The following is a 12584-nucleotide window of genomic DNA, read 5'->3' as shown; positions in this document are numbered from 1 at the left end:
GACAGAAACCTGGAAAATTCAGAAATACATGGAAATTAAAAAACACACACATAAACAACCGTTTGGTCAAAAAGAAATAACAGGTGAACTTAGAAAACACTTTAAGATGAATGATAACAAAAGCACAACATACCAAAATTATGGTATTTAATTTTTTGAAAAGGCAGCGCACAGAGGGAAATTTATAGCTGTAAACACCTACAATTAAAAAGATCCCAACTCAGTAAGTCTACAGTTTAAGGAACTAAAAAAAAGAAGAACAAACTAAACTCCAAGCCAGGAGAAAGAAGAAAATAATAAAAATTAGAGTGGAGAAAAACAAAAAAAAAATAATAGAATCAACAAAGTCAAAGCTGGTTCTTTGAAAAGACCAATAAAACTGCCAAATCTTTAGTTAGGCTGACCAAGTGAAAAAGAAAAACCTCAAATCACTAAAATCAAAAATGAAAGTGAGGACATTCATTGCTACAACCATACTGACACCAGAAAAAAAAAAAAGGATTATAAGAGAATACTATGAACAAATATATACCAACAAATTAGGTAACTCAGATGAAATGGACAAATTCCTAGAAGGACACAAACTACCAACTAACTCAAGAAGCAGAAAATTTCAACAGACCTATAACAAATAGTGAGTCCCTGGGTGGTACAAACTGTAAATGCACTTGGCTACTAACCAAAAGGTTGGTAGTTTAAGCCCACCAGGAGGTACCTCAGAAGAAAAGTCTGGCGATCTACTTCCAAAAAATAAGCCATTGAAAACCCTGTGGAGCACACTTCTACTCTGACACAGGAGGTCGCCATGAGTTAGACTCGACTAGATGACTACTGGTTTTATAAAAAATAGAGACACTGAATCAGTAAACAAAAAGTTATTAACAGAAAATCCCGGGACCAGATGGCTTTGCTGGTAAATTCTACCAAGCATTTAAAGAAGAATTAACACCAATCCTTCTCGAACTCTTCCAAAAAATAGAAGACTATAATAATAAGAGGAAACACTTACTAACTCATTCTATGAGATCAACATGACCCTGATATCAAAGCCAGATAATGGCATCACAAAAAAAGAAAACTAAAGACCAATATCCCTTATGAATATAGATAGAAAAATTCTCAACAAAATACTACCAAACCAAATCCAGCACTGTATAAGATTATATGCCATGACCAAGTAGTATTTATCCCATAAATGCAATGGTGATTCAAGACACAAAATTCAATTGATGTTATAATAAATCACATTAATAGAACAAAGAAAAAAAATGATCATCTCAATTGATACAGAAAAAGCATTTGAAAAATCCAACACCCTTTCACATAAAAACACACAACAAATTAGGAACAGAAGGAAACTTCCACAACATGATAAAAGGCATTTATAAAAAACCCACAGCTAACATTATACTCAACAGTGAAAGAGTGAAAGATTTTCTTCTAAGATCAGGACCAAGACAGGATACCCATTTTCAGCACATCTATTTTACATTGCACTGGAAGTTCTATCCAGGGGATTTGGCAACAAAAAAGGAATCAAAGGCATCCAAATTGGAACCAAAGAAATAAAACTACCACTATATCCAGATAACATAATTTTATATACTGAAAATCCTGAAGAATACACAGAAAAACTCTTACCGACAATAAACTAATTCAGCAAAGCCACAGGATAGAAGACGAACATGCAAAAATCAGTTGTATTTCTGAAAAGGAAATTCAGAAAATAATTCCAACTACAATAGCCCCCAAAACAATAAAATACTCAGGAATAAATTTAGCCAAGGAGGTGCAAGACTATGCACTGCAAACTCTAACACATCGCTGCAAGAAATTAAAGACTTACAGAAATTTTTTTAAATCTCATATTCATGAATTTGAGGATTTAATATTGTTAAGATGGCAGTACTACCCAAAGTGATCTACAGATCCAACAAAATTCCTATCAAAATCCCAGTGGTCATTTTGCAGAGTGGAAAAGCTGACCTTAAAACTCACAGGAAATTGCAAGTGATCTGGAACAGCTGAAGAATCTTGAAAAAGAAAAGCAAAGTTGGAAAATTTGTACTTCCCAATTTCAGCACTTATTACATAGCTATCCTGGGCATCAGGACAGATATAGACACGGATCAATGGAGTAGAACTGAGAGTCCGAAAATAAGCCCATACATCTAGAGTGAATGATTTTTGACAAGTGTTCCAAGAACACTCAATGAGGAAAATGCAGTCTATTCAGCAGACAGTGCTGGGATGACAGGACATCCATATGCAGAAGAATGATGTTGGACCTCTACTTCACACCGTATATAAAAATTGACTTAAAATGCCAATAGGGAACTAAACATAAGAGCTAAAACTATAAATCATCACTACCTTGGATTTGGCAATAGATTCTTATGAAACCAAAAGCACAAGCAACGAAGTAAAAATACATGAAAGAGACTTCACTGAAATGAGTAACTTTTGTATATCAAAGGACACTGTCAAGAGATTAAAAAGACAACCCCTGAAAAGGGTCTACAGTTGAGAATATATAAAGATCTACTGCAGCTCATCAACAGAAAGACAATCAACCCAATTAAAAATGGACAAGGCACTTGAATACATTTCTCCAAAGAAAATACACAAGTGGCCAACAAGCACACAAAAAGATATTCAACATCACTTGTCATTGACCCCTTCTCTTCGAGCTGAGTCTGAATCATAGGGACCCTACAGAACAGAGTAGAGCTGCCCTATAGGGTTTCCAAGGCTGTAAATCTTTACCTATGGGACAGGAGTGCCACAGCTTTCTCCTGAAGAGCAGCTGGTATGTTCAAACTGCTGACCTTTCAGTACACAGCAAAGCGCTTTAATTAACCCCTGCACAACCAGGGCTCCCCACTTGTCATTAGGGAAATGCAAATCAAAACCACAATAAGATACCACTTCACACCAACTCGAATGACTATAATATTAAAAAAGAAAGAGGAGGAGTAGAGGAGGGAGGAGAGGGAAGGACGGAGCGGGGGAAGAAGGAAGGAAGCAAGGAAGGAAAGAAATTGGAACCCTTGTAGATTGCTGATGAAAATGTAAAATGGTTAAGCCACTGTCAAAAACAATTCAGAGTTTCTAAAAAAATAAACAGAGATCTACCTTATGACCCAGCAATTCCACTCCTAGGTATATATACAACAGAATTGAAAATAGATACTCAAAAACTTGCACACAAACATTCACAGCAGTACTAGTCACAACAGTCACAAAGGAAACAACCGAAATGTTCATTAATTGCTCTGAAACTCATAAGATAAGCATATGCAAATAGAAAGCTCATACAACTGTTGAAAGAATAAAATAAAATAAACTATTTAAAATGACTAGCCAAATGCCTGGCACACAGAACACAAACAATAAATACTTTCTCTCTTTTCAGAAAACATCTTAAAATGTTTTCAAACAAAAAACAAGAGAGTAGGACAATTAATTGGCTTAGAAGAAATAAGTAATACATAGTTGGAATTTTTAAAATGTCTATTCTATTTCAGTTTCTATTAAAATATCAATTCTAAAAGGCCAAATACAAATATGCTCTGATAAAGCCACAAAACCAAAAAGATAATAAATGAACCTCCCAGAATTTCAGACAAGCTGGATTCTTTCCAGTGAAGTTAGTATGTATCTAATGGTATATACCACAGGATCTCCAAAACAAAATAACAACAAAATTACATATCAGAACTTTGGTTAACACTCTGGGAAGATTTAAGACTAACTGAAAAAATGTTAAAAGAATTATCTCTTTTTCTCAAAAGAACTGAAAGTAGGGACACAAACAGATACATGCACACCAATGTTCACTGCAGAATTACCACATCAGCCAAAAGGAAGAAACAACCTAAATGTCCATACACAAATGAATAGATAAACAAAAATGTGGTATATACATACAAATGAAAAACATTCAACTATAAAGAGGAAAAAAGGTCTCTACAATTATAATAAACAAGTAAATGCTACAACATGGATGAACCCTAAAATCATGCTGAGTGAAGTAAGTCAGACACAGTGGACAAACATCATATGATCCCACTCATATGAAATATCTACAATAGGCAAATACATAAAAACAAAAGTAGATTAGGGGTTACCAGGAGCTGGGAGCAGAAGGAATGGGAAGTTATTGCTTACCCAGGAATGAGTTTCTGCTGGGGGCAATGAAAAACTTTTGGAAATACATAGTGGTGGTAGTTGCACTACATTGTGAATTTAATTCATTCCATTGAACTGTACACTTAAAAGTGGATAAGATGGCAAAATTTGTTATACATATTTTTTACCACAAAACATTTTTTTTTTTTTCAAACACAACTTGATCAAGGCAAAGTCACAGAAGCCTCCCATGCACATCCAAACACCTTGGGGGACTGAGTTACTGGGGCTGAGGACTGGGGACCATGGTCTTGGGGAACATCTAGGTCAATTGGCATAACATAGTTCACAAAGAAAATGTTCCACACTGTACTTTGGTGAGTAGCACCTGGGGTCTTAAAAGCTTGTGAGCGGCCATCTAAGACATCTATTGGTCACATCCCGTGCAGAGCAAAGGAGAAGGAAAAAAGCCAATGACACAAGGAAAATATTAGTCCAAAGGACTAATGGACTGTATGAACCACAGCCTCCACCAGCCTGATCCCAGAACTAGATCATACCTGGCTACCACCACTGACCACTCTGACAGGGATCACAATAGCGGGTCCCAGACAGAGTAGGAGAAAACTGTAGAACAAAATTCAAATTCACAAAAAAAGACCAGACTTACCGGTCTAACAGAGATTAGAGGAGACTGTGGCCTCCAGACACCCTGTCACCTCAGAACTGAAGCTACTCCTGAAGTCCACCTTTCAACCAAAGATTAGACAGGCCTTTAAAACAAACAATAACACATGCAAGGAACATGCTTCTCAGTTTCAATCAAGCATGCGAGACCAAATAGGCAACGCCTGCCCAAAAGCAAAGGTGAGACGGCAGGACAGGACAGGACAGGACAGGACAGGAAAACTGGATGAATGGACAGGGAGAACCCAGAGTGGAAAGGGAAAGCAGAAGAGTGCTGACACATTGTGGGGATTGCAACTAATCTCACAAAACAATCTGTGCATAATTTTTTTTTAATGAAAAACTAATTTGTGCTGTAGACTTTCACCTAAAACACAATAACATTAAAAAAAAAAATTAGAACATAAGAGAGAATGCATTAGCACTCACAAGAGAGGGGAGTCTTAAAACTCCATGTAAAAAATAGCTCAATTGATTTCACTTCCAGAATGATTCTGAAGTCATATGAAATTAAATTCATAATTAATTAAAAGTCCTAAAAAACTAAATTTTGGGGGGGGGAAGGTAAAACAAAATATTAACCAGTACTCTATACAAATTTGCCAGATGTTTTTATTTTCTGCACTAATGTTATTTCTAGCATTATAATTAATTTTGGTAAAATAAGCAATCCTTCAGATAATGGGGAGGATAGTTTTCTGAAAGGTTTCTGTGCATGATGCTGGCATCCTCATATTTACTCAAAAGCCAGAAATCTTAGAGGAATCCTTGAGTATGTTCTTTCTTCTCTTCCACACCCAAACTATCCACAAGTTCCAAGAATTCTGACTCAAAAAAAAAAAAGCATCTCTTGTTGCTAGGACCTTTAGCTCAGACCACCACTATCTCTCACCTAAGCTTGGAAAACTAGCAGCTTTCACTTCTGCCCCAGCCAGTCCATTCCTTACACAGCAAACTACAATAATACCATTTTGAATAAAATACAAACTTCTTGTTAAACCCATCAAAGCCCTGCATGATTTGGTCCTAAATATTTCTGTAACCTCTTCCTCTGCCCCCTTACCAAGTCAGTCACACTGTCTTTTTTGTTTATTTGTTTTTTTCCTGTTCCTCAAATTCATCAAGCTCTTTCCTCCTTCAGGATCTTTACACTCATTATTCCTTCTAACGGGAATGTTTCCTCCACCAAACAGGCACATATATCCCATACATACAACACACAACACATACTCTTTAAGTAGCTCCTTTTTATATAGTAAATTTCATCTTAAATGGCAACTCTTCAGAGGATCCTTTTCTGACCATCCTACCTAAAGGAGCCCTTACCTCCTCATCTCCAAATTTTTTCTTTCAAAAAATCTACCATACTTCACAATTATTTTATCAGCTTATCTTTTAACCTGTCTTTTCTAGAATATAAGTTATGAAGAAAGGACATCTAGCTTACTCATCACTGTGTCCCCAGAAGCCAGCACAGTGTCTGAAACTTGGTAGAAGCCTATCACCAAACCCATTGCCCTGGAGTTGATTCCAACTACAGTGACCCTATCGGACAAAGTAGAACTGCCCCATAGGGTTTCCAAGGTTGTAAATCTTTATGGAAGCAGACTGCCACATCTTTCTCCCGTGGAGCAGCTGGTGGGTTCGAACTGCTGACCTTTCAGTTAGCAGCTGAGCATTTAACCACTACACAACCAAGGCTCCCTTTAGCAAGCCCCTCACTGTACAATAGATAAATGAATGAAATAGCAAAGAATATATAACTATATTATATTATACAATATAGAACTTAAACAATAGGAATAATAATGGTACTAACTGAAATATAGAAACCAGAAGGAGAAGCAAATATTTGAGAAGAAAAATAAGGTAAGTTGAGTTTGGTGGCAGGCAGTGGAAAATACAGGACTGGTGGGCACACAGATTGGGGAAGAGATATATAGATTGGGATTCTGCTGATTATAAGTGTTAGTTAAAAAAATTACATCACAGATGAGGTAAAATTCAGAAGGATAAATGACAAGCAAAAAAAGAAATAACAAATAGAAAACGTTAGAGAATAATCTAACATAAAGAACACTACAAAATCAAGACAAGTAAAAACTGTTGCAGAGACAAGAAATTTTTTTTTTTTTTACCAAGAAGAGTAACATAATCCTACCTTGCTACTATTCATTGCTGGTCATAACTTAGCTAAAGTAGCAGGTCCATGTTGTGGTATTACACATTAGGGATGAGGAAGACCAGAAAACGTGCAGTGAAGTCTCACAGGAATGATCACAGGTCTAGCCAGAAAACATGAGCTGCAAGAAGAAATTCAAGGAGTTAGACCTGTTCACTACAGAGAAAGAGGTAAAGTGTATACGTGAAATTTAACAGGATATTACTGGAAATTCACGGTGAGGGTTTACCACTTTAACAAAGATTAAGAATGAGAACGCTACACTTACCTCACTTACTTTCCTATCCCCTTATTACTCCCTCCCCTTTCTTTTCACAAGTTTCACAATGTGAGAAGTATTTGATCTTCTCCCCTAACCTGTTCCCTCAATTTTTTGAAGAGATAATTCATGTTTTTCTCCATTTTCACAAGAAACTACCTTCAAGTTTTAAGCACAACAGAAGAAGCAAATGAATAAACTTGTTAAAATGTTCTTACAGCCTAAAAAAAAAGGAGTAGTTAATTACGTGAGAAAAGATTTTTGAAAAGCTGAAGGAAGTTTGTGAAGGATTCTCCTGGCAAACACTGAGTAACTTTCTTCTATCTAACAGGCTTTAGTATACCAAAGTATGGCCCTTGTATTGGCTTTTCTCCCTCTTCTAAGATGTTTCTTGGTCACTGGCTCTCTTCTTTACCACTGACTCACTCTACACAGTTTATAGCCCTGTCTCAGTTTCTCATTTTTCTGCCCCATGCCCTAATATTTCTAATCTCTATTTATAATAAGCTGTCCTCTTCTTTCAAGCTCTTCTTTTTCATTTGCCCAATTCTGTTTCCCCTACTTCCTTGACTTTCACATGATTCAGATGATATTTCATAGATGTTAACAATAAGATTACTCCTTTCCTTCTGGTCAGGAAGCTGACTAAACACAGTATGCTCTCCAAGTCAACTAGTTTTCTAAGCTTTTTACCCATTTCCAAAAGGTTTCTTCTTTGTCCCAGATAAGTTTTTGTATTCCCTTCTAGATACGGCAACCTAGCAAATTCCCAATGCTAGAATTATTACATCACTCTTCTTTCATAAAAGATGATTGAGGAAAGGGGTTTTATCTTAATATAGCCAGCATGCTGCACAACACCTGGAACATTGTTGTGTTGTTAGTTGTCACTGAGTTGATTCCAACTCATGGCAATCCCATGTGTTCAGAGTAGAACTGCTCCAAAGGATTTTCAAAGTTGTGACCTTTGAGAAGCAGAATGCCAGGCCTGTGTCCCGAGGCACCTCTAGGTGAGTTTGAACCACCAACCTTTCAGCTAGTAGTTGTTTGCACCACATACTTGTTGTCATCATTGTTAGCTGCCACTGAGTTGGTTCTGACTCATAGCAACCCTACAGGACAGAGCAGAACTGCCCCACAGAGTTTCCAAAGAGCACCTGGTGGATTTGAACTGCTGATCTCTTGGTTAGCAACCGAGCTCTTAACCACTATGCGACCAGGGTTCCAAATAAATAACTACTGAATGAATGAAATTCCAAGGTGAGTTACAGCTTTCTCTGATTTGTACATTCTGGTATAAACGTGGTCTTCTCAAGAGTTGTTACATGATAAAATTCATGACATAAAATCTTATTATATATGAAAATTTTAGACATGACTTCTCTTTTGATACTTATCTTTCCTATATAGTATCTCCAGTTTAATCCTCAAGATAAAGTACAATAAAAATATATATAAAGTACAATAAACAGTATTATTCATAAATACTTTCAAGGAACAAAATATAGCATGTACCTAAATGTGCACATGTTTGTATCTGATTCTGCTCTAAAGATATATGCAAAAATTACTAGATCGTCCACTTAATTTGAAAATTTTTAGCCTCTCTATCAGCAAAGACAGTTGAAGGTTATCTAGAAATCTATATTTTGGTCTCGCTATGATATGAAAATGGTAATTTTCAACTATTCAGCTGGGACTCAAGGACCAACACTAAACCACATCAAGTGTCCTCCTCAAAGAAGCTAGTCAAAGCACCCATGTGTTATTTATGTCTCAATCTCCAACTCAATCTTTTCTACAATTTTCATTTCCCAATGAGAAAAACAGTATTTTTCCATTTGATATTGTCACAGGAACAATACATATTAAAGTACAAAAACAAAATGATGGGTGAAAAAATAACTTGTATATGCACTCACTAAAATTCAATGATCACTCAATCAATGTACGCTATGTACCAGGTACTGTCCTAGAACCATGAAATGCAAATATGAATAAGGTACATTCTCTGCTTTCAAGGAATCTATAGTCTAATGGGTGTGATAGACTGATAAATCAATGACTACCTACAGAACTATTTAGAGATATGCTAAGGAAACCCTGGTGCATAGTAGTTAAAAGTTTGGCTGCTAACCAAAAGACTGGCAGTTAGAATCCACCAGGCACCCTCTGGAAATTCTGTGGGGTAGTTCTACTCTGTCCAATAGGGTCACTACGAGTCAGAATCAACTTAATAGCAAAGGGTTTGGTTTTTGGGTAGGACATTATGAAAGCATAGAGGAAGAGCCCTTGGCAGAGAATGGGTGCTTAGGGAAGGCTATCCAAAGTAAATGACACCAACTCATTTTCACCCTCAGGGAACCATCACTCTAAACAATCTCCTCTCCCTAAGTACATCCATAATCCAACAGATAATATCCTACCCCCCATCCATTCACTGTCTCCTTCTTTCACTATGTTCATAGTGACAACTGCCAAACTTTGAAATGGTTTAGGTTAAAAATAAATAACAAATTCTTTGGTGGCATGTCCAAATGGAACTTTCCTTTTGTTCAGACTACTATAAATCCATGAATAAAAATTATTTTCCTTCTGTTACTTCAAAGGAAACCCTGGTGGCGCAGTGGTTAAGTGCTCTGGATACTAACCAAAGGGTCGGCAGTTCAAATCCACCAGGTGCTCCTTGGAAACTCTATGGGGCAGTTCTACTCTGTCCTATAGGGTTGCTATGAGTCAGAATCGACTCGATGGCAACAGGTTTACGGGTTACTTCAAAGGCATTATCCTCATCAGAACTCAGCAAAGATTTTCATATACGACAGTTAGAAATGTATAATTACTACTTTCTAGGTGCATCTTAACCTTTCCCACCAACTTCCCCAATCACACAGGCTATCTTCTCTAACTCACACTCATAGTCATATTCCCTGAATATGCTTCTCTGCTCCAAGTGCCACCTGAGACCCTGAGACTTGGACCCTGAGAGTGAGTGCCTCTTTAAATTTTCTATCCTGGGCACCTCTCTTGCCTCACCCTAGTCCTGGTCCTGCCTCTCTTTCCCACCTTTCCTCTCCATGCTTATCTAACAAATAATACCCTTTTACTTCTTCCAAATCCAATTCCGATAAACCAAACATCTAAAAATAAGAAACTAATTTAAGTGTAATTTTACATCCATTTAAAACCATGCTTTCAAATAAAATTTCTTGTTCATGATATGATGTTAGGTACAAAACAGCTGAGGCAGGAACGCCTATATACAAGAAGATTCTACTTTTTTTTTCAATGAGTATGTATTATGTGTACATGTAAGTATTAGAAATTTTTTGTTGTTTTTTACTCTGGAGCATCTATCTCTCCCTCTTTTGGTAATAGCACCTCAATTTTCTTTTGTTGAGTTTGTTGTTGTTAGCTGCCATCGAGTCAGTCCCTGATTCATGGCAACCCCATGCACAATGGAACAAAACCTGCTGCGATCCACAGGGTTTTCACTGGCTGATTTTTCTGAAGATTACCAGGCTTTTCTTCCCCATCTGTGTTAGTCTGGAAGCTCTGCTGAAACCTATTCAGCATCATAGCACCAACACAAACCTTTACCGAAAGATGAGTGGTGGCTGTGCACGACGAGGTGCACTGCCCAGGAATCCAACTTGGGTTTCCCACACAGAAGGTGAGAATTCTACCACCGAACCTCGAACCTCGAGGGTCAAGTACATACTTTCTATCGCTCTAGCCCTCTATCACAAATGTACACTGTTGCTTCAAATAGTGGAGCTAAAATTATCTTAGACATTGGTGCATTGTTTGATTCTTTTGATGAAATACTCAGTATCTTTTGGCTCTAAACTCATTGCAAATCTACAATTTATGATGAACATCAACAGACACACTAACTTTTCGCCATTCTGTGAATTTTACAGCAACCTTTTAGGGTCGCTGTGAATCGGAATCAACTCGATGGCAACGGGTTTGGTTTTGTTGGTTTGGTAAAGTGCCATAAAATTGACCTGTATAAAATGCATATTAAATTAGCCTGTATATAAACACCAAAACCAAAACCACGGCCATCAATTCGATTCGAACTCATATCGACCCTACAGGACAGAGTAGAACTGCCCCACAGGGTTTCCAAGGAGCAGCTGGTGGATTCGAACAGCCAACCTTTTTGGTCAGCAGTCAACTGTAGCTCTTAACCACTTCATCACCAGGGCTCTGTATAAAAATGTTCAAGGTACATTTTTCTAGGGAAACTCAAAATGTGAGAATGCTACCACTGAATCATCAATGCCCCCTTTGTTGAACTACCCTCCTGTGATTCTCATTCCATGTGGTTTGGGAGGCACTAATCTTTCCCACTCTTAAATTCCTGAAATAGGTGTATGACCCAGGTCTGGAAAATCAGCATATTCCCTCCCCCAGGTAGTTCACGAATGGGTATATGACCCAAATGGAACCTGTAAGACTCAATCCAAAAACTTTTGCAGGAACTATCAGGAAAGGAAAGTTCTCTTTCAGCTGAGGTTGTTAAACTGAAGGAACACGGGAAGGACCTACCTGACAATGAGTCAACTCAGTGAAAAGAAGATCCAAGAGATGAAAGAAGAAATGAAGAAAAATCTGAAAACATTTGTCCCTATATCTAGTCACACCTGAGTTCAGGTGAGTTCAGGTGCACCAGGGCTCCATGAATGCATCTAGCTGCTGGAATTTGGAGTTACTGTTGGAAAACAATTCTGCCTGGATTTCTTACGTTCCTGCACAGTCAAGGCCTTTCTGAGTAAAGGGTACAAATGTATTTGTATAATTACCAGCCTTGGAAGCTAGAGATAATGTCTACCCAAAGATATAATAATAAAAAAATTTTTTTTTTTTTTTTTTACCCAAAGATAGAGTCCTTCAAAAAGCTTTGGAGAAATTAAACTCTCTTATTCCCCTTTCCCCACTCCAGGGTAGACATTTACTTACATTCTAAAGTAATAAACCTAAAGAAAGGAGCTCTGGTGGTGCAATGGTTAAGTCTGCTAACTGAAAGGTTAGTGGTTCGAACCCACCAGCTGCTCCACAGGAGAAAAGATCTGTTGATCTGCACCGGTAAAGACTACAGCCTAGGAAACCCCATGGGGCAGTTGTACTCTGCCCTATGGGGTCGCTATGAATCAGAATAGAATTGACTGCACATAACAACAACTTTTTTAACAACAACAAGCCTAAAGATACTTTCCCCTCTCTTGTGGAGGAGATTTACTTAATGAGTAATATTTCTCCCTCTAGAGAGGAGGATGGACAAACATGCCAGTAGTCTACATGAGGCTAAAACCAAAA

General features: G+C 37.4%; 1 protein-coding gene across 9 annotated transcripts in view; it reads right to left on the bottom strand.

Annotated features, from left to right (window-relative positions):
* FER (FER tyrosine kinase) overlaps positions 1–12584 on the bottom strand; it is a 477482-nt gene that overhangs the window by 446562 nt on the left and 18336 nt on the right. For 7 of the 9 annotated variants that reach the window (XM_049857769.1, XM_049857753.1, XM_049857743.1 and 4 more), the window contains exon 2: positions 6980–7121. The exons of 1 other annotated variant lie outside the window; for it this stretch is intronic. The gene's annotated coding sequence lies outside the window, so the exon portion shown is untranslated. Of the gene's footprint in view, positions 1–4801; positions 5186–6979; positions 7122–12584 lie in introns of those variants that run through there. One more of the 9 variants, XM_049857777.1, reaches the window with a different exon arrangement.

Source organism: Elephas maximus, chromosome 2 (assembly GCF_024166365.1).
Source record: "Elephas maximus indicus isolate mEleMax1 chromosome 2, mEleMax1 primary haplotype, whole genome shotgun sequence".
NCBI classification, from domain to species: Eukaryota; Metazoa; Chordata; class Mammalia; order Proboscidea; family Elephantidae; genus Elephas; species Elephas maximus.
This window is presented reverse-complemented; position numbering and strand designations above follow the sequence as displayed.